This window comes from Sceloporus occidentalis, unplaced genomic scaffold, assembly GCF_023333645.1.
Source record: "Sceloporus occidentalis isolate IW3139 unplaced genomic scaffold, rSceOcc1.0.p SCAF_2, whole genome shotgun sequence".
NCBI lineage: Eukaryota > Metazoa > Chordata > Lepidosauria > Squamata > Phrynosomatidae > Sceloporus > Sceloporus occidentalis.
The window spans coordinates 255,890,186-255,912,356 of record NW_028316982.1 but is presented as its reverse complement, the minus strand read 5'-3'; the positions used below and the strand labels follow the sequence as shown (position 1 = coordinate 255,912,356).

General features: G+C 41.5%; 1 protein-coding gene across 5 annotated transcripts in view; it reads left to right on the top strand.

The window, feature by feature from the left end:
* The first annotated feature begins 14,125 nt into the window (after nucleotides 1-14,125).
* CNTN5 (contactin 5) overlaps nucleotides 14,126-22,171 on the top strand; it is a 934,652-nt gene continuing 926,606 nt past the window's right edge. For 4 of the 5 annotated variants that reach the window (XM_089512787.1, XM_089512786.1, XM_089512784.1 and 1 more), the window contains exon 1: nucleotides 14,126-14,601. The gene's annotated coding sequence lies outside the window, so the exon portion shown is untranslated. The remainder of the gene's footprint in view (nucleotides 14,602-22,171) is intronic. The other variant, XM_089512785.1, reaches the window with a different exon arrangement.

Here is a 22,171-nt window from a genome sequence, read left to right as displayed (position 1 = left end):
TTATTGACCGCTTTTCCCAAGATCAAAGCGGTGTACAACATGTAAGATAAATACATAACAAGCAATGACATATTTAAAAATTTGGGAAATATTAAAATAGCTTACAGTCTAAAATCAAATATTTACAACATACAATTCGGCAATTATTAAGATTCCGGTATATATACAACATAAACAATTGTGGGGGAAAACTTATTACAAGGAGTTAGGAGGGTACGCTTGAAGGAAGAAGTAGGTTTTTAGTGCCTTTTTAAAGGCTTCCACCATTCCACTAAGGCGGATCTCATCTGGTAAAGCATTCCAGAGAGAAGGCGCTACAGCTGTAAAAGCCCTTTGCTGGGTAGTCGCCAATCTCACCTTAGGATGATCGAGTAATAATTTACCTGTTGTCCTGAGTGTGCGGTGAGGATTATGCAGAGAGAGGCATTCTGTAGTATGAGCTGTAGTTTCCAAAGACCAGTCTGAAATAGAGCCCACATAGTGTAATGGGCCACACAAAAGCACATGCAGTTCAAGGGCTGCATTTTGCCAATCCCTGGGTGGAATGTTTCCTGGACAAAACTCCATAATGCTGGTGGTGACTTTACCAATAACACAATGGTACTGAATATATCCGTGGTAACATTGATTGTGGAAGCTCTTATAGGATACATTACTTCTTATGCTAATGGGTAGGCCACTAATATAGAAAGTAGCCATGTTGTTGGCCTTTACCTTTTGATCTCTCTGGATCAGCTGTAGCTGGTACATTATGCAGGATATCCATAGGGATGGAGCCACCATACTGATCCTGTAATGTAGCAACTATTATTGAGAAAGAAACATTAGAAGAGCTCACTGGCTAAAGCACAACTCTCATCCACATAACTCTTATCCATTTATCTAAATAGCAATTTTGCTACTTACATCAAAGCAACTGCTAACAGAAATTCTGATTTATGTTTGTAGTATTGCCAGAAAAATGCTGCCTTGAATGGATCCAAGACTTCCATTTACATGTTAACAATGTATCACTTATTGTTTTAAAAAACTAACTACAAAGCATTAGAAGTCAAATCTTCACTATTAATTCTTCTCTGTTGTCATAAATAATAGCACTCAGGGCTTTGTGTGTGTGTGTGTGTGTGTATGTGTGTGCGCATGTTTTTAATCCCATTTATTAGCAAAAGTCTTTCTGGCTTTAACATTGACAGTAAAAATATTGAGAAATGAAGGCTCATGAGTTATTCATGAGATTAGAATTAATTCAGCCACTATTTCTGGCTCCTGATTAAATGCTGATATGTAACCTAGTAACACTGGAATAATGACCAGATGATAACATATTGTGAACTGAGTCAATGAAGAGAGCCTTAGATATGTCACATTGCAACATCATTTTCAAAAAATGTAATGCATCTGGAACACCTCTAACCCACATTTATGGAAGACAGTAAATGCTGTGATCTTAACTGCATACACTGAAAGTTTGGCTTAATTTGAATAAATGTGATTTAATCTAGAACAAAATTGAGTTTAGTTTGGATTGTTAAACAGGGTATGAACCAGAACTTAGCAATTGTGGGAGGCTAGTGGGCCACATTTATCCCCCGGAGGCCTTTCTTGTGGCTGCAGAATATCTCACCACTTGTATCATTCACTGAAAGTATGGAATGGAAACATTCTCAGAGACATGCAGATGGTTCACACTGGAAAGCGCTAGCAATCTGATTAACCCAAAGCATCACTTAGATCACATTGATCAGAACAGAGACTACAGTCAAGAAATAAAAGAAGACTAGGGCGGGTTATAGACCGCCACTTTGAGGCGGTCTGCCGCCGCCGCCATTTGCTCCGTAAGGGAGCCGTCGCAGCCACACCGCGTGGCTCCCTTGCGGAGCAAAAAAGAAACTCCAAAATGGAGCTTCTTTCTGCAGCGCCCTAATGACGTCGCAAGGCGCCACTGGCGCACTCGCGACGTCATTAGCACCGCAACACATTCGGACGCACAGCGTCCGATACGTAAAGATGGTGCCAGCCATGTGGAACGGCCGGCGCCATATTGTACAGACAGAGTCCGTATTAGAGCCAGGACGTCCCAAGTGCCGGTCTGTAACTGGCCTAGGAATGGGAAGGACAGCGATGAAAAAAAACCTAGACAAGATCCTAGAGAGTAAAGATACACAATTGAGTACTAAAGTTAGCATCATCCATCCATGACCAGGTATGGATGGAAGAGCTGGACAATGGAGAAAGCAGATAAAAAGAAAATAAATTCATTTGAGATGTGGTGTTAGAGAAGAGTGTGGAGGATCCCATGGATAGCCAAGAGGACAAACAAATGGGTTCTTGAACAGATCAAGCCTGAACTCTTTCTGGAAATTAGGGCCTGTTACAGACTGCCAAAATAAAGCTACTTCGGGTCTCTTTGGAGGTATGCTATTTAAATGATGCATGCGTCCTAAGAGTCCGGAAGCTGCACCAAAGCTGCACTCCAGTGCTTAGGAATGGAGTGTGGCTTTGGCGCGACCTCCGGACTCTTAGGACCCATGCATCATTTAAATAGCATACTTCCAAAGAGACCCGAAGCAGCTTTATTTTGGCAGTCTGTAACAGGCCTAGGATGACTAAACTGAGACTGTCATATTTTGGCCACATGATGAGAAGGCATAAGTCATTCGAACAGACAATTATGCTGGGAAATTTAGAAAGTAGCAGAAAGAGAGGGAGACCAGATGGATGGAGTCAATCAAAGAGGTCACAGGCCTGAGCCTGCAGGGTCTGAGCAGAGAAGTGATGGACAGGGGACTTGGAGAAGTGTCATCCACAGGGTCACCATGAGTTAAGGTCAACTCAGGGGCAGTTAATAACAACATATTGAGGAGAGAGTAAGCTTGTTTTCTCCTCCTTCAGAGACTAAAACACGGAGCAATGGATTCAAACTACAGGAAAAGAGATTCCACCTAAATATGAGGAAGAACCTTTTGATAGTAAGAGTTGTTCAACATTGGAGTACTCTTCTTTGGTGTATGGTGGAGTCACACTCTTTGGGTTTTTTTAAACAGAGCCTGGATGACCATCTATTGGGAGTGATTTGATTGTTTATTTCTGAATGGCAGAAGGTTAGACTGGATAGCCTTTGGGGTCTCCTTCATGATTCTATAATTCTATATGCAACTCCAGGTCAAACCTCCCTCCCCCCCACAAACACACCTTCACAGCCAGCGGCCACGTCAAGTAATGGAGGTTTGCACAGCTGCTGATCAGGCACAAGGAGGGTGACATTTCCAGCTTCTTATCACCAGCAAGTGAGTCTGTGAGAAGAAATTGTGACAGTTCTGATTGTTTCAGCCTTGCCAGGGTCACCATAAGTTGGAAAGGACTTGAAGGCACACAACAAGAACAAGAACAAGAACAAGAACAACAACAACAGCCATCCCAGTCAGCAGCTAAACAGTCCTCCTTTGCTCGATGTAGCTGCTGGTATTAACATGGGCTAGTATGAATAGTATTTATGATCATGGCAATAGTGCCACAATCATGACTCTGTAGCATAACTGAAAACAGAGCAATCAGGCATCCATAACTTATGAATCAGTAACTGCAGAACAGAATGCCAGCCAATATTATTTAGTGGGGAAAATCCCTAAGAAATAGTGATGTGAAGTATATTTCTAAAATTTCTTAATCTCAATGAAAGAGGCTGTCTTGTTATATCAAGACAGCTTGCTAAGAAATTGCCAGCCTCCAGCAAGTACAAGATAAGAAACACTTTTTTTCCCATTGAGTTTCCATAATTTGTGGGGAAATATCACTTTGTAAAACTACTGCCTCCCCTCCCCTTCCCTCCCCCCCTCACCTTTGTGGAACAAAGCACAAACAGAAAGCAAACATAGAAAGATTGGCTAATGGATCAGAAACAAAAAGATTACGTATCTGATGCTTCTGATCATTTAAAACTCAAAGCAAAAAGGGTTATTATTTTATATAGCTATATTAGCTTCCACATTTGTGCTATTGCACATTTACACACAGTTTGTTCTCACACATTTGAGAATTCTCACTGAAAAGGGCAGAGGATATATTGGTAGCTCACAAGAACATGTTATGTAGCATAGCATATTTCCTAATTCTTACAAGTATTTAACACTAAGTAATCAAAACAGAGGGCAAAGGATGCTCAGTGGGGATGAAATGCTTTCTGATTATTGGGGGGAAAGAATGGAAAACTGGTGAGAGTGAAAGAAAATATGACAAATGACTGGCACAAGAGCTATAGATGCAGAAAGGAAGCTTTCATTGGCAAGAAGAGAAATCTTATTGGGAGGGCACGTCCTCATTTTGCTCCCCTCCCATAGCTTTACTTCTGGCTGACACACTCCATTCAGACACATTTTTCTGCAAGTCCCACTTGTATATAGCTTTTTTTAAAAAAAGATGTAATGAATGTGACATATGACAAGGCTCAGTCTTTTGTCGATAATTTGTACTACAGATTCGCATCTGCACAAATCCACTGTCAGCTGCTGTACACAAATTTGATAAAATTGCTATGCCAAAACACAGATACTTGAAGAGGGCAAAATGTTGGTCAACTGTGTGCAATAAACAGAAAGAATACTTTTCTGGGGACCATGTAGAAACCGTCTGAGAATAGCAAGGAAGAGCACAGTGACAGCGATTATTTTGGTTCATGAGTTCCTAGCTTCAAAGAGCGCATGAACCACTGAAGTGGAGTCACTGAAGCAAAGTGAAACCTCAAAGACAAGCAACTAGACAACAATCATACAGTTAATACATCAAGGTTTGCAATTCAACCAGTGCTTAGTTCAGAGACATTGAAGATTGTTCCAGTTTATGCCTATAAGAAGAGTCTAGGACTGTTCTGAATAAGGCTGTTTGCACACATGACACCAGTGTCATCTTATGTTGGCTCTTATGCTACTTATGTGTACATGTAATGTTGTGTACGTAAGCCAGAAAACACAAGAGACTCGTTTTAAATCTAATGTCTGCCTTGTCAACCTCATTTTATCCAAATGGAAGGAAAGCAATATATGCTTGTAATATTAAGTATGAAAGTGAATGCAAATGTGCACACACACACACACACACACAAATGCATATACATACACTGCAATTTAGCGTACAAGCTTATGTGCTTTTCCATCACTGGACAGAGTGGAATTTACTTCTGAGTAAAGAGGCATTGGAATGTCCTGTAAAGTTTTTGTCTTCCATAGATTTACATCAAATAGTGGCATTTTTGTTATTATTTGTTGGTTTATAGTGACCCTATGAATGACAGGCTTGTAGAAGCCCTGTTGATCAACTGGCCTGCTCAGGTCTTAGCATCTCTGCAGAGGTAACTGTTTTCTGAAGAATGTCAATGTCAGCAACTCATGCCCACAAAAATCTAACAAGACATTTTGAGAATTTTTGATGCAAAAGCGGGTTTTTTTTTTAATTAGGAAAAGAAACACAGAATAGGGAATGTGACCCTGAGCAAAGATGAGGTGCTTCTAAACTGTACCTTTATCATGGTCTTGGAATACCCTGTTCACTGAAGGTTGCCGGGAGCTTGATTTTTTTTTCCAGACTGCTCATGATTTCCCTTTGTTTCTTCTATGTCTTTTTCTTGCCAAAGAAAATCCATCCATCAAGAAAGGATGGGATATTTTCACAACATCTTTTAAGTGGGAGTGGAATACAAGTTTTTAGAAGTACCCATTGTTTCTTATGTTTGATTATTCTTCTGCAAAAATGGACTCTTTGTGATGCCTCCAGCTGGTGTGAATATATGAAGATCCAATCAGATGGAGATCCTCTGCATCTAGGATACCCTTCCCCCAAATTAGCATTCCACAGAGTGTTGAACTAGAAATCCTATCATTGCCACCCAGCATGGTCTCAGAAAGCTAATCTGAGCTCTTCTTCTGAATGACTTGTTTCACTGTGTTCAGACATACAATTTATTTATTTGTATTTATTTAATGTGCCCATGGGGCCAATGGCAGAGGAGCACTGAACCTGTACCAGGTGAAGATATTTCCAAAGTTCTGGACCTGTTTTAATGACAGTGCCTGGGGTAGTGTCTTGAAGTCTAGATAAAAATCCAGTGTGGACATACTACCCCACTGACATGGGAGCAATCAGCCAACCTGTCATACCCCCCCTTGAGAGTTCTTCTTCCAAAGAAAAAGCAGTATCAGGTGAAGAAACTCTGCAAATGCCTGGCCAAGCCCTCATTCAAGAGGTCACTTAAAGCAGAAGAAGAGGCTTACGAGTCCCAGGCATCTGGCCTAGAATCTTCCTCTCAAAGGCAGGATAAGGCTACAATAAGGGCCTTGGGAAGAGCACAGCTGAAGGGCGCTGTCATTAAATAAAGTCAGAGATCTGGGTGTTGGCCAGACATGTAAAATCTCATGATTTTACACCTGGGTGTCGGCCAGACATCTCACGTAAAAGACAAATAAGACCACCAGCTCATTGTGGAGAACAACACCATCCCTGGCTCTCAGCAGCTTGCATGGCTTCATTGTTCCTGATGGATTTGTGACTGCTTTAATACAGTGGACCCTTCATATTGTCAGGATTTGACTACCAATGGATTGCCATGGCCCATATTATTCAATAGCATTGCATGCACATGGACGTGCTAACATATCTGTATGCATTTCGTGGCCATTGAATGATATGGAGTATGGCCTTCCAAGTTTTTTCCATCTGTAAGATGAGGGAGGAACTGAACCCCCATGGATGAGAAGAGTCCAATGTACTTAACAACTCAACTATAGATAACTGCTGAACTTCTAGCTTTGTTCCTTAACATTCTTGACCTTTTGACTGCATGACATCTGCTTTATCTCTTACTACTGACAATGCAGCTTGCTGATACCAAAACCTTGCTTCCTTCTAATCACAGTTCATAGACTCTGGGTACTTGAACTTGGTTAAAGCAAGACTCAAACCTGAACCTACCTAGAAAGAATATGCAAGGGGAGAAGGCAGATGCTACCCTGTGATTCTTTCTTTTTTGTTGCTCAGTATCCATTGATTTCATAGAAAGTGCTTAGTGTGGTCTTTAGAATTGGATCCCTCATTTTCTGGAGCGAGTCTGTTAGAATCCTTTTGTATTCTATCAGATATGTTCTTTGGGGTTTGTGGGGATGATGGGGGTTGGGATATGCTTTGGCTATGCTTTGGCTAGGGGAATGTAGATAGAGCTTGTTAGGGCTGAGCAGTGCCAGGTGGTGGTTATCTTGTGGCCTTGAAGGCCTTTCTTTCAGAGGCTTGGAATGCAGCCTTTAGCATAGGGGAATAGAAGTTGAGGGGGAAGTGGTGGGGGATGAATAACGGTGAGAAAGAGGTGGGTATTTTCCTGCACGGGCTTTTGGCTGGGGGAGGAGTAGACAAGCATGGGGAATTTAGCTATTGCTTTTGTGGGGAGGGGTCAGTCTCAGCTAAGAAGCTGAATGATGTGGAATTGCTGATTCTGGAGCTATTAATAAAGTGCTGTTGATTCCTAATCAAGCTGACTGGTTGATTGTCCAGGGTTCTGGTCTCGCATTCTGACAGAGTCCCATCGAGTCAATCAAACAGAGCATCTATCTCCTATCAGTGTAGGATCTCTCTGCCATCCCAGGCTGTAGCCAGCAGCTAGGGGAAAATACTATTACTGAGGCACAAAATGAAAAATAGGGAGGACAGGATGCAGAAACATGAAATGTTAAAGGAAGATGTCTTATGGGTGATTTTTTTGTGGGGAAGGGTTTAAAATTAACCTAGCTCCTCAAGGTAGTTATTAGAAGCCTATATACTGGAAAAGGGAGGAATATATATATATATATATATATACACACACACATATATATGGGAAAGACTGTGTGTGACAGAAAGAGAAGGAAAGAGGAAAAGAGCTGCCGAACACTGGAAGAAGCCTAACTTTAATTAAGAGAAAAGCTGCAAGATAAAGCAAAGTGCTTGGAGTTACATTCTGGGACAGTTGCATGTGACTCATCCTGTGCCAATTAAACTCAGTGAAACATCAAGGGAAGCATAAGGGAGCTGAAAATGGAATCTTTAGCATTTGTGAGGCTCAGCCACATATAGATACTAGAAAGACATTCCAAGACTTGAGTGAGAATCCTCCCACTTCCAACACACCAAACACCAAAATTGACAAAAGAATTATGTTTCACTAACTATAGAAATTTGAGGGAGGAAGATCACATTTGCTGCCATAGATCAATGAGACTCAATCTGCCATCCAGAGGGATAGGGGCACTGTGGGATGGATAGAAGCAGAAGTATATCTAATTATGGAGCAGTTTGCTGGTATCCCCAGTGAATAGGACATTTTGTCACTCCCACTTGTCAAATCTGGCCCAAATCCAATTGTTGATTCCAACAACAGTGGTCTCTCCATGTTCGCTGGGGTTAGGGGTGAAGGACCCCCGTGAATATGGAAAAACCGCAAATAACCCCCCCCCCCCTATTCTTTTTACCTAAGAAAACACCTCTCCAGGAATTTCCTGACCCTCCAGTTCAATTCTATGGTCAATGTCTGCCAGAGGTTGATCACAGAATCATGCTAGAGAACCTACAAATGCCTAGAGAAGTGTTTTCTCCTAGAGAGAATATATTAATCAAAATGGCAAATAATCAAATCCACCGAAGTCAAAGCTAAAAATGTGGAGGACCGACTATACAGTTGACCCATATGATCAATGGGAAATTGACAGGTCAACACTAATGTAATGCCCCTTCATTGAAAGGGTTTACTCTAGTTGGGACAAACAATGTGATTTAGGAAATAAAATGGGGAATGGAAGAATGGATGGAAATGTGCTTGTAGCCTGCATGCTAGAGAGAAAAGTGAGCTCTAAAAGAATCCATTGTTTTCATGCTAAAACACTGTGTTTCAGAGTGAGGAGAAGAGTCCTATGAAAACCCAATTAGTAATGATCTGGTTGTGTTTGATGCTGCTGCAGATGTTTCTGCTGCCTTTTCTCTCATCCCCCTTTTTTCAATGATATTAGCAGCTAAAGAAGGAGGGGTGCAGATGAAAACCTAAGAGATACTGTCCAGACAACCAGATGATCCCTAACCTTGTTAGGTAGGAATTTTTGATCTTCCACATGCATGTAGTAAGAACTGGGAGACAGCTATCCCAGCCTCTATTTCAAACAGTGATGGAGTAAGGTCATTTTTGATGCAAGACTTGATGGTCTTATCCCTGCCCCCTTAAGATATAGCCTAGATTCTATTGCTAGCTCCATTTAGAGTATATTTATAAAACCCTTGAGGTTTATCTGTTATTCTGACTCATGATTTGACAAGTGTTTCAATGGGTTTATTGTAGCAGGGACTAACCAGTAGGCTTCAGGACAATGTTCATTAAAACAGAGGGATGCTTTAGAAAAATGATCTGTCAGTCACCTGAAGCATGTCCCCTTGGGGCCACTTCTGCATTTTCCCAATCTGTTCTTTCCAGATTGCATGTTTAGATCAGACATTGGAGCCGAGAACATAAGGATTGGGATGATGGTTATTGAACAGGAAAAGAAATAGGAACCTGACCGCTGGCCCTGACCCTGGCCTCCACATAAGACCTTAAAAAAGTGATGTCATAAGTTGTCAAGTTTGGAGCAAATGTCTCACTGACCAGAATGAGAAAGAGGATACTCAAATACAATAGGTTGTGTTTGCCATATTTTGAAGTAAGCCATAGTTTCATACAGTGGCATCATTATAGGGGTGTGGACCACACCAGGTGACACCCTAAGGGAGGAGACACCACTGCTCCTCAAACACCTGCCTTTTGGCAGAAATGGACTCGGTGTTTGCGTGTGCCCCTTTAAAATGTTATAAAAGATGTGGCTTCACATTTTGAACTCATTTGAGCATCACAAATGCTGGAGTAAAATGGAGTGTTCTTCCCTCACCTTGATGCTAATCATTTTTACTTGTGAGTGTGCATCAGCAATGACCATTGGCTCCACTTCATTGGGACTATGAATTCATGCTGATTTTTATAGGATCTACTCTAGGAGCCAGTGTGGAATAGTAGTTTGAACATTGGACAATGACTTTGGAGACCAGGGTTCGAATCCCTGTTCAGTCATGGAAACCCACTGGATGACCTTGGGCAAGTCACACTCTCTCATCCTCAGAAAACTCAGAGTTGTGATAAGTAAGAAACAACTTGAAGATAAACAAAAACAAAACATCTGGGGTTCACAGGAGCATTGTAAATTAGGTTCAGGACCGTGGATAGCTCAGTGCAAAAACCCTGTAAAATCTAGTTTGGGTTGACTATCCTGATGCAATATAGATGGTGTCTACTCCTAGACTACACCACTTTGTTGTAGAAAATAATACCATATTTTTAAAGTGAAAATCGAAAATAATTCTGCAGTCATGTGCATGACTAGCCCCAATTTTGTGTGTGTGTGTGTGTGTGTGTGTGTGTGTTAAAAATGCTAGAAAATATGCTGTGCTGGCCAGCATCAGTTCATTCTATTCCAGATGCTGATACTAGGTGTATGTTGTAATGATCTTTTCCTCCTTGACTGGGGGCTCTGAAATTTAGTCCTTATCCTCAACCCTAGATGCACCAACATAGACCTTGTTTTTGTTTTGTTTTGTTTTGTTGGCAAAGCTGTACCCTATACCTTAGAAAGCCTTCCCTTTGTGTGTGCATGTGTGAGAGAAAGATTTAGGATTCAGACAAAGGCACTATGCATATAATCAAAGCCACATATTTATTCAGGGCCGCAATCTCATGCATGCATACTGATGTCACTCAGGTTCATTGCCTGCAACAGCCAAATCCTAGCAGAAATCAATAAGGTTTAGGCACACATCCCCTCACTGACGCATCTCTTGAGGATTATGGCTTCCATGAGGTTACTAAGATTTGCAGCCTGTTGAAACCAATGGGATTTTTCTTCTGACTGGACATATTTAAGGTTCAGCTTAAACCTTCAAAGTAGATATGCTTGAGGTTGGGTTGTCAAGTATTTCAGGAGCTGAGCTGAAGCAGGTTCTCATTCTGTTGTTCAAACAAAAAGAAATGACCAAAATAACAAAGAAGAGCAAAAGGCAGTGAAATTGTGAGCTTTTCTCAGTGAAATATGAGACATTTAAACTTTCTCTCTCTCTCTCTTTCTCTCTCTCTCTCTCTCTCTCTGTGTGTGTGAGAGAAAATATCTACCAATCCAAATTTATATCCTCTTTATATCTGCTTCTATAAATAGGTACATATAGATAGCATGGGGGGGGGGGGAGGAGATAAAAAGTTGGGTATGCAATGGAGTACAATTCCAAATGAAGATGCTACTGCTGCAGTCTTATGCATTCTTACTTTGTAGTATAAGCCCTTGAATGTAAGAGTTACCTCCAAGTACATATTGCCCTGCAAGTCTGTCCTGATTTATTTGGAAACAAATCTATTGAATCCCAAGTGGGATGTACTTCCAAGAAATCTTGTGTTACCTTGCCCTGTTATGTGTTTACTTATATATAATTGCATCTCATAGTTACTGATTTAGTTGGGAGTAGAATAAGTAGGTTTGATAGCCGGAATGCTCTTGTGGGTCCAGACTAGAGTAGAAATAATGAGATTTAGGCAAGAGTGAATTCACCATTCCTCATTTCATTCAGTGGGTCTACTCCAGTTCGAAATAGCCAATAAGACCCATGCTTATTGACTTCCAATTTACTTGGCAGGAAAGTCCACTGAACTCCATGGGACCTGTTCTTGAGTGCTAGACTTTGAATCTTTTCTTACTTCCAAGTAACCATGCATAAGATTGCCTTGTGGGACTGCTGGGATTTACTTAATTTACTCTATTGACTGCAGTAAGACTCACTTCTGAGCGACTGAACATTTGCACTCTGCTTGAGACTGCCCAGTGATTATTTTGATTTACTCAGGAGTCAAGCCCACTGAAGAGAGCTAGTATGGCATAGTGGTTTGACTGCTGGACTACAATTCTGTAGATCCAGGCTCAAATCCCTTCTGGGTCATGCAAACCCACTGAGTGACCTTGGGCAAGTCACACTCTCTCAGCCTCAGAAGGCAATGACAAACAAACCTTGCCAAGAAATCCCTGTGATAGGTTTGTCTTTGAGTGGCCGTAAGTCAGAAATGACTTGAAGGCCCACAACGCCAACAACAAAGTCCCCTGCATTGAATGCAACTTGTTTTTGCAGTGCATCTACACTGTAGAACTAATGCAGTTTTACACTGCTTTGTGTGCTGCAGCCCCATCCTATAGAATTCTGAGATGTGTAGTTTTACAAGGTCTTGAGCTTTCCCTGTTTAAGACTGCTGGTGCCTCACAAAATTTCAGATCCCAGGATTCTGTAGGATGGAGCCATGGCAGTTAGAAGTGGTCTCAAACTGCACTACTTATGCAGGATAGATATGTGAAGGATCTCAAATTATTTCCAGGCAGATGCCCATGAGATTGACAGCCAGCATCTGTAAGAGTTTGCAGGAGTTTGAGTGTTGGACTAGGACTCTGGAGACCAGGGTTCAAATCTTGCCTTGGCCATGGGAACCCACTGGGTGACCTTGGGCAAGTCCTACTCTCTCTGCTTCAGAGGATGGCAATGGCAAACCCCTCTCTGAAGGAACCTGCCAAGAAAACCCCATGATAGGGTCACCATAAGTTGGAAAATACTTGAAGGCACACAACAACAACAACAACAACAACAACAACAACAAGCACTTGGCACTGCTCCATGAGAGCCTATTCAGATTTCCTTGGGAGTCAAGCTCCTGCAGCTCTGTGATCTATCCATTGAATCCAAGGTGACCAGACATCCTTACCATCAAGGAGGACAACATGGAGACCATTTCAGAAAAATGTAGGACATTCTAAAAGAAGAACTACAAAACCCAACATAAATATAAACCCATGCTTCTTAGTCATGCTTAAAAAGGATGACATTTTGCAATTTTTTCAGGAGAGAAGGTTGAAATGTCTGGTCAAGGAAGATGTCTGGTCACCCAGACTGCAAAGGAGGACAAAGCACAAAAAATGGAGGACATCCCCCAAAATAAAAGCTGAGAACACTCCTGTAAATATAAATCCATGCTTTTTTTAGTCATGTTGAAAAGGGAGGACATTTTGGGATTCCTCCTAAACAGAAGGTTGAAATGTAGGACATGACCAAATGAAAAGCTAAAAACCCTCATAGAAATATCAGTCCATGCTTCTTAGTCATGCCCAAAAGGGAAGACATTTTGGAATTCCAAGTGGAGGGAAGGTTCAAACGTCTGGGATCGGTCCTGGGAAATGAGGATATCTGGTCACCCTGATTCAGTTTTGGGAATGAGGACAGAGTGTGAGGCAGCCGCAATGAGGAAATAACCCAGTTTGATCCCACTTTAAATGCAATGGGTCAAAGTGATGGAATTTTGGGAATGAGGACAAAGTGTGAGGCAGCTCGCAAGGACACCCCAAAAAGGGACTTGGATGCCATCTCTCCAAAACAAAAAGGCTGGCAAAGGAAAAGCCTGGAAACTGCAGGTCTTGAGCCAGAGTGGTGAAAGTGGGATCGAGCCAGGTCACTTCCTAGTGCGGCCGCAAAGGAAGAAAAGTAGTCAGCCGGGCTTGGCGACTGTGCATTCACGATGGGGAAATGATCCGGTTTGAAACCGCTTTAACTGTTCTGGCTCAAGGCGATGGAATTCTGGGAATTGTAGTTTGTGGTGGCCCCCCACTCTGGGGCCACCACAACTACAATTCCCAGAATTCCATCATCTTGAGCCAGGACAGTTAAAGGGGTGTCAAACCGGATTATTTCCCCAGTGTGAATGCTAGCACCCCAGCATACACTGCAGAAATAATCCAGTCGGAGACCTCTTCAACTGCCCTGGCTTAGTGCTAGAGGATCCTGGGAAGCTCTGGTGCCCCAACCTTGCCAGGATCCCATCCCCTTGAGCCAGGGCAGTGAAAGCGGGATGGAGGCGGGTTAGCTCCGCAGTGCGGATGCAGCCCGCCAGCCTGAGAGGCGCTGATCTTGCCAGAGGGACCCTCCGCCACTCAGAGGCGGCGGCCAAGCGAGAAGCAAGGAAGGCATTGGCGGAGAGAGCGCGCCGTGGCCAGAGCATCACCAGCCAGAGGAGGTCTTTGCGCTGATCTCCCCCAATATCATCCCAATCTGGGGGAAAGAAAAGAGAGAGCAAGAAAGCCTTGGAAAGGTGGGTAAGGGGGGAAATGTCCACCAAGCAGCCCCAGCGTGCCAGCGCTAGAGAGCCAGGCAGCCCAGCTGCCAGGCTCCTCCGCTCAGCCTCCAAAAGCTTGGGCTTTTGAAAGGAGGAGAGATCATGCCCTTCTTCTCTCTTGCTTCCCCTGCCCTCCTCCTTCCCAATTCTCTGGATCTGAGCCTTCCGATCCTCCAGGGAGAAAGAGAAGAAGCAGCATCGTAAGAGATCGAGGGAAGAAACTCCAAGCAAGGGCTGGCAAGGACCCCCCCCCCAACCCCAGAAAGCGACTTGGATGCCATCTCTCCAAAAGAATAAGAATAATACAGGCTGGCGAAGGGGAAAAGGCTGGGAACTGTCGACCAGGCAGAGAGAGAGAGAAGAGGCGACTCCAAGCTGGGGTAAGTAGCAATGTTCCCTTTCCCTTTTTAGAGAGAAAGAAAACAGAGAGGAAGTGATGGTTTGATTTTCCCTTTCTCTTTCAGAAAAAAAGAAGAGAAAGGGGTGGTTTTATTCTCCCTTTCCTTTTCAGGAAAGAAAAAGAAAGTGATGGTTTTATTTTCCTTTTCCCTTTCTGAAAAAAAGAAAGAGAAACTGATGGTTTTATATTCTTATTCTGGCCACTTGGCTCCTTTTGGATGAAAGTGTTCTAACATCGTGAGGTCCAGGGGTTCAGCTTCTTTCTCCAGTTGCTTTCTGATTATGTCTCCAAATAATGATAACAACAACAACAACAGAAATTAGCAGGGGCTTGGATGCTCAGCTGGGGTTTGCTGCTTTTGCTGAAAGTTGAAGCTGTTTGGGATTGCAGTGGGGGGGGGGGGGGGAGAAAAGGTTTCCCATGCCTGAACTGTGGACAAGGTGAAGAGGAATCAGATAGATAGATAGATAGATAGATAGATAGATAGATAGATAGATAGATTGATTCAAGGCACTCCCTTGGGCTAACTGGAGTGTTGCTCCAAAGGGAGGTAAGAGCAAAGGAAGAAGGGAGGGAGAGAAAGAAAGAAAGAAAAAGAGATGCAGAGACTGGCATGTTTCTAGTTCTCCTTTTCTGGCCCTGAGGTTGGGGAAGGAAAAAAAGACAGAGAGAGGAGAAAATGAACACTGAAGTCCAGATGCTTGAACACTAAAATCCAGATGCTGTGATAGGTTATGGATGGCACCCCTCAAGTATCATCTGTGATCCCAGTAACCCTGGAGAAGTACAGAACTGGGTTTAGTATGGCAGTGTATCAGCCAAGTAGAGAGTTTAAATGTCATTCTGTTATGACTTCTTTTTTTTGGCTGGGGAGGGGGTGGGTGTGAACAAAGCTGGCAGCCTCTTTTAAAATACGCCAGCTCCATACTTCCGTTGTCAGGATCTGGAGATAAGAGGATATTCGTGGGATGTTCACTTTGGGGTGGAAGATGAGCTGGTAATGCACCTTATTGCAAATATTGTTACTATTGTGCCATAGCAGAAACTCGGTTTTATCTGTGCTTTGGCTGTTCAGATTTGCCCCGGTTCGGGATCCCTTGTACAATGAGTACAAAAGTTGTGCGGGTTCTCACACCTTACGTATTATTTACACACAGTGCCTACTTTGGGGCCACTCCTTAAAAGTTTTCTCTCCTTGATAAACTTTTGGAAATTGGCTAGTTGAAGACTGGTGGTAGGGCAACATTTTTTTCCCTTCTTAACTCCACTCACTTAAATACAGATAGCTCTACTAATATAAATTCCTCTTTTTCCCTCCTTCCCCATACTTTCCATTTCTCTATCTCATGCACACAACTATTGTACGCTCTACTAGTACTAATGTTATCTGTCCTCCACTCTCTCTCTCTCTCTCTGACTCACACACGCATTTTCAATATTCATCTACCATATACCAAAGAGAAGTTTAAAAGCCTCTAAAAACCTTTACATCAAACTGGGAAGTGTCCAATGTACTTTGATTCAGCACCGAGATTAGCAAAACTCAGAGATCTCTGCTGCTTTCTGTGAGGTGGAAACACTGAGTCACAATAAATAATCAGACAATCTTTGGGCAGCAGCTATGGAGAAATGCATCATTTCTGGCTGTGTTTAGCTGTTATGGGTATCATTGGGAGATCTAGCTGATGAAAGCAACATATCTCTGGAACCCTGAAAAAAAACAAAAGTAGGTGGGAGGGTGATTTTGAGTCAGAAAATGCCCATTGGAGAAGTGAATAGGGAAAGCAGGGCGGGGAGGCATAAGCATCACCACTACTTTGATGTTCCACAATGAAGATCCTTGAAGGTGCCTTGGAATATTTTATTTTTCAAAACATATCCTATCAGGGCTTCATTATGTCTATTTTCATGTACGATGTTGCTTCCACAATGTGTCTGTGAACAGCCAAAACAATCAGAAATACTCACTCCTTTATATACATTTTAAAAGGGTGTGCTCTCTTTTGTTTGAATGCTTTGGAGTTGGACTGACTATTCTTCCTGAAATGTTGTTCCTCTAAGCATTGGATTGCTCACCTGTGAGAGAGTGAACAAACTTCAGTGCATATATGGGAGTAGAAAGTATATAGTCTAAAATAGCAAAAGTTCTAAATGGGAAGGAAGCATGATTGATAAGCGAACAAAGAGTGTTCCAAAAGAGGGAGGGGAAAATCAAATTCTTAAATACCGGGGCTCAGTCTGCCAATTTCAGTTTCACTGTGTGATTGAATAAGCACGATCATAAAAGTTATGACAGTCAAGAGCACAGTGGATGAAAGAGCTCCCAGTACTTTTTTTTTTTTTTAAAGGCACAGGAAATATCTACTAACTACCTGATTACATGAAACGTGAAGATATAATGTATGTTTCAGGAGCATGGGATACAAGTGGGTAAGGTCACTCAAATGGACTGGGAATAACAATAAACTGGTAACTAATAAGCCCAATACCTTTTGTTTCATGAATTATGCCATTGAGGTATGGGCAGGGATTTTCGCATTGATCCACTTGTATTATTTCTATAGCTCAAACCATTCACATGGTGATCCTAACATATCACGTCCCCATCCCAAATGGAGTTCATTCAGCATTCCGTCAGTGGAAGGGACTGTGATGAAATGGAAATTAAGGGAAGAGTAGGAGATAGCAGCAAAGGCAAACTCCAGCAGGTGTTTTCAGTCCATTTTAACTGGGAAATGTATTCTTTGAGTTTGAAAGATTCTATCATGATCATAAACTGGGTTTATGAGACTTTCATCTGCCTTCAAGATTTCATAAGAATTAGTAATGCATTCATATATGAGAATGTAGGTTAATCTGACATAAACGTATATATTAGACATCATTGTTTGAATCTTTTTGGATTTGCTATGGCTACCCCAAGATGTTTTTATATTAGACTTCTGTAACCAATAAAAGAGAGTTCTTTTAGAATAAATACAACATAGGGGTTGTGAAAGCCTGATATGGTCTTGGCATCGAATGGACTTAAAGAATGAAGTTTACTTTAAATTCTTGTTCATTGCCTTACAGTCCAGGTTGATCTCCCAGTTGCAATCTTCCTTCTGTGAAGTTGGGTAGTGAAATGGGTGTGGTGTTAAAGACTGAAACTCAGTTTCCTGTTCAGTCTTGATTGAGAAACTATGCCTTCATACAATCTAAAATGAATTTATGGAGTGTTCTGCCAGATGTGTGGTGATGGCCACTAGCTAAAATGTGTGTATGTGTTTTCAATGACCTGTTAGTTTATGACAACCCCATGAATTCCACAGAGTTTTCTAAGGCAAGTAATACTCAGCCATGGTTTTGCCAGTTCCTTCCCCTGAAATATAGCTTGCACAACATCTGGTTAATAGACAGTTCTAAAAGAGGATTAAACAGATTTGTAGAGGAGAATCCTTTTCTTGTCATACTTAGCTATATGGATTCTTTTCCTACTGTTCAACAGTGGAACACATTCCCTCAAAGTGTGGTGGAGTCTCCTTCATTGAATGTTTTTAAACAGATGCTGGACAGTCATCTGTTGGTAATGCTTTGATTGTGCATTCCTGCATGGGAAGGTCCTTGTGGTCTCATCTAACTTTATGATTCTATGGCTGTATGGATTTTGAAGGATCCGAAGTGGCATGCTTCTCCAGGAAATAACAAAGGGAGAGTTACTGCTTTCATCTTTCACTTGCAGGCTTCCTCTGGGCATCCAGTTGGCATCTGATAAGATGTTCAACTGCATGTAACATTGTTGTAAGACACCAAGTTCCTTCACAGGATCTGTTAAAGTCTCCATCACTGTGGCAGTTTCACACACTGAAAACAAGTATCCCTATCCATATTCTCTTTTGTGTATGAACAGTATGCAAACCACCCACAAACCTCAATGTGTTATTACACCCATAACTGTGTTGGGTTGTTGCCATGTCATGTTGCCATGCTGTGTGCGACATTACCCTTGGAATGGGAATTAGATATTGGCTATACCTTTTCAACGTATATATATATATATATATATATATATATATGCGCCCATCCAGCAGAGGATTTCTACTTTCCTCCTGTTTGGCTATATTTGAGGGAGTCCACACCTTTCTCTGTGTTAACAGACTAAGGTGATAATCTTTTATTTGGTTTCTTGTATTAAAATCATTGCAACTTTAAGAAATTCTCAAAATTTTACAACAGCACACCCCTTTCTTAGTTGAGAAAGCTATTATACTAGTTGCTCTGGATCTTCAAAATAGGGCAGAAAAGAAACCCGTGGCATAAAAATAGGTGGACTATTTAAACCCATATGCACACACACATGCACATGCATACACGTATTTTGGAAATGAAAAGTAATAGCAGAAAGAGAGACAGAGACACAGAAAGGTATTACTTGGAATTTGAAAGGAAGCTAAGAAGAGTTTCCCTAGTAAAGATAGCCTAACCTTTAAGAAAAGATCAAGGGACCTATGGAGAATAGTTCAGATAAATATAATGCAGCTGTTAGGGTAAAAGAAGCATGTGTACAAAATATAAAGAGAAAGGACTAAGGAACATGAAGCATGAGGGATTCAGTTGGCACTATAAAATGAAGGTCAAAATGTGTATATTTTCTAGAGTCCTCTGATTAGGTTGCTGACATAAGAGCCTACTGGATAATCAGTAGTTTGATTTATTTGGCTTACATTCCTCAACTCCCCAATCTCTCTGTTTGGTATTCCCAGAAAACTATTGATTCTGTAGAGGAAAGCTAGATTGCATTTGGAATAGGTTCAGAAAAGACCCAGGGACCAGTGGGGGTCAGTAAAGGGTAAAGAGTTCTCTGTGGAGAACACCTTTCTTTATGTTAATGGACTAAGTTGCTATTCTTTTGTTTGGTGTCTTGTATTGAAATCATTGTCTAATTATATTTTTAAAAAGAGAGGAAGGAATAGAAGACCCCCCCCACACACACACACACAAACCCCGCAAAATTTTCAGGCACTTCAGACTTACTGTTTAAGGTGTATCTTTTGCACTGTTCGAATATTCTTCTAAAAGTTTAAAATATGTCTGCTAGTATGTATGTTCTGCAAAATTTAGGTAGATTCTTCAGAGAGCTGGTGTTGGCTGTAGATCCCTCTCATTTTCAGTATCTTTGATGCAGACCTGGGTTTGCTGCCATGTAGTGTATGAAACTGCCCACATTTGACAAAGTAAAGGATTAAGTCATATGTGCAATGTATTTTGAGCGTAAACCTTGTGGAACAGTGAAACTTTGGAGCAAATCTTCATCACCTTGAACAAAAACTATGTAATTGTCTGCACACATACTCATCAGTAATGCCTATTAAGTTCAGTAAGACATATTTCATAGAAACTAAGGGCAGAACTAGAGAGCCGGCATGGTGTAGTGGTTTGGCCATTGTACTAGGACTCTAGAGAATATAAATCCCCACTCAGTCATAGGAACCCACTGGGTGATTTTAGGCAATATACACTCTTTCAGCCTCAGAGGGAGGCAAAGACAAACCCCTTCTCAACAAATTTTGCCAAGAAAAATCTATGATAGGTTTGCCTTAGGCTTGCCATAAGATGGAAATGAGTGGAAGGCACGGAACGACTTGGACAGAGCTGGGCTGGGAGATTTTATTCCTATGCAAGTTTAGAGCACATTTAGAGTCGGGGTCAGCAAACTGTGGCCCACAAGCCACATGCAGCCCTTAAGACCACAAAGTAGAGCTTTCAGATACTGCTGCCCGTTTATAAAAATGTCAGGTGATGCACCCCAATCCAACCAGAAATGTGCCATTTTTCTTCCCCACCCAAAGTCCTCAATCTGTCTCTCTAAACCCTGAAACAAATAAAATGCCAAGTGACAGCTAAAGCTGGAAGTGATGTGATATTACCTCTGGCACACGGAAATGTCATGATGTGACCCACCAGGGGGAGCGCTGGGGAGTTGTCCCCCAGTGCATTTGATGTCTCTGATTTAGCAGAACATACTTACAAGCACATCTGATTGTTGCAAGAACATTGTACACACCTACATGGGAATAAATCTCACTGAACTCAGTGGGACGTCAATCTTTGTAAAGATGCTTATGAACAGGCTACAAGTTAGTCATATTAGCAATTAATATAGGATAATTTTGGCCCTCATTTCGGTACCAAAGAGAATGATTTGTTAATAGCTGAAGGTAAGTGTTCTATCTCCAACTCACCTCAAATGAACCTAGAAGTGAATCGACTAGAAACAAAATAGCCAGATTTTAAGGCGTATTCAATATATCTTTTGGTCCATATTTGATCATTTGGCCTGGCATTCTCAAACACAGCTTGTCACAGACCAAGATTGAAATGCATCACTATTTTTAGTGACTCTAATTTTTGTGTTTGCTAAGATCCCTCTGAATCACAGCTGTGATGACCAAACTGTTACTGCTGAATGGTTTATATGTATGTGTCTACTAAAATAGTTCTGAATGTAGTTGTCTGCTTGGTTCCAGCTTCCAGGAGATTTTTCCATTCCTCTGAATGCACTGTATAATTTCCCACTGTTGTGTTGTGCCCTCCATATGCTCAGGCAAACAGCTTGCATGTTACATTTTCTGTCAGTTTCTGAAAAAGCCTAGATAACTCGTGCCACTTCTTGTAGTTTTAAAATACAAACAACTCCTTGAAAGCTGCCAGGGCTGGAGAAATTGAATTTTTAATTTCTTCTATCGCTCACAGTGTCCAGTTGGTTGCTGCTAGCTTTGCACTACTGAGAGGATTCTGGGCATATGGTCGCTTTCCTTCTGCAGATAGTTTCTCAATCGCTTCATCAGGTTGTTGTTCCAAAAGTCTTCTAGCAAGGTTGCTTCAGAACAGGAAAGAGGATTATTGGAAGCAGCGGGATTCCTAGAGCATTTCATTCTTTGAACAGCTTGCATTGATAAGAGTAGGCTGGAGGCTGTTACTTTTTTCACAGGTCCCAGAATTCCATAGCATTGAGCTATGGCGGTTAAAGTGGTGTCAAGGTGGATTATTTCTGGAGTGTGGATGAAATCTATGTGGGTTTTTTAAAACAACAACAACAACAAGAAGAAGAAGTTAAATACTGACTAAGGCAAAGTTCTGAGGCACTGGCAATGTTTTTTTAAAGTATGAGATTCTGTGATCCACAATGTTACAATTAGAAACAAAGAAAGGCCATCACATTTGGAAAGTAGCAGGACAACATGCTTTTCTGATGGCATAAAACCGGATGTTTCTAATCCTAATGATTTTTTTTTTTAAAATCGAACTAATGTTTAAATGTTTTTTTTTTAAAAGAATGTTTGTAATAATACTTTTAGTTAAACTTTTATTTTGAAATTTGTAAGGCACCATGGGTTCCTTGGTGGGAGAAAGACAGGTTTAAATTGAATTAATTAATTAATGTTGGGAGCACCATCTCTGGTATATGCAGCTTTGCTTGTGATTTTTGAGCTGATTAATTACAGTGTTAGAAGTGCAGAAATGGAAATACCATAGCCCCTTCCAATTCACAGGGGATCTGCTCCAACCCC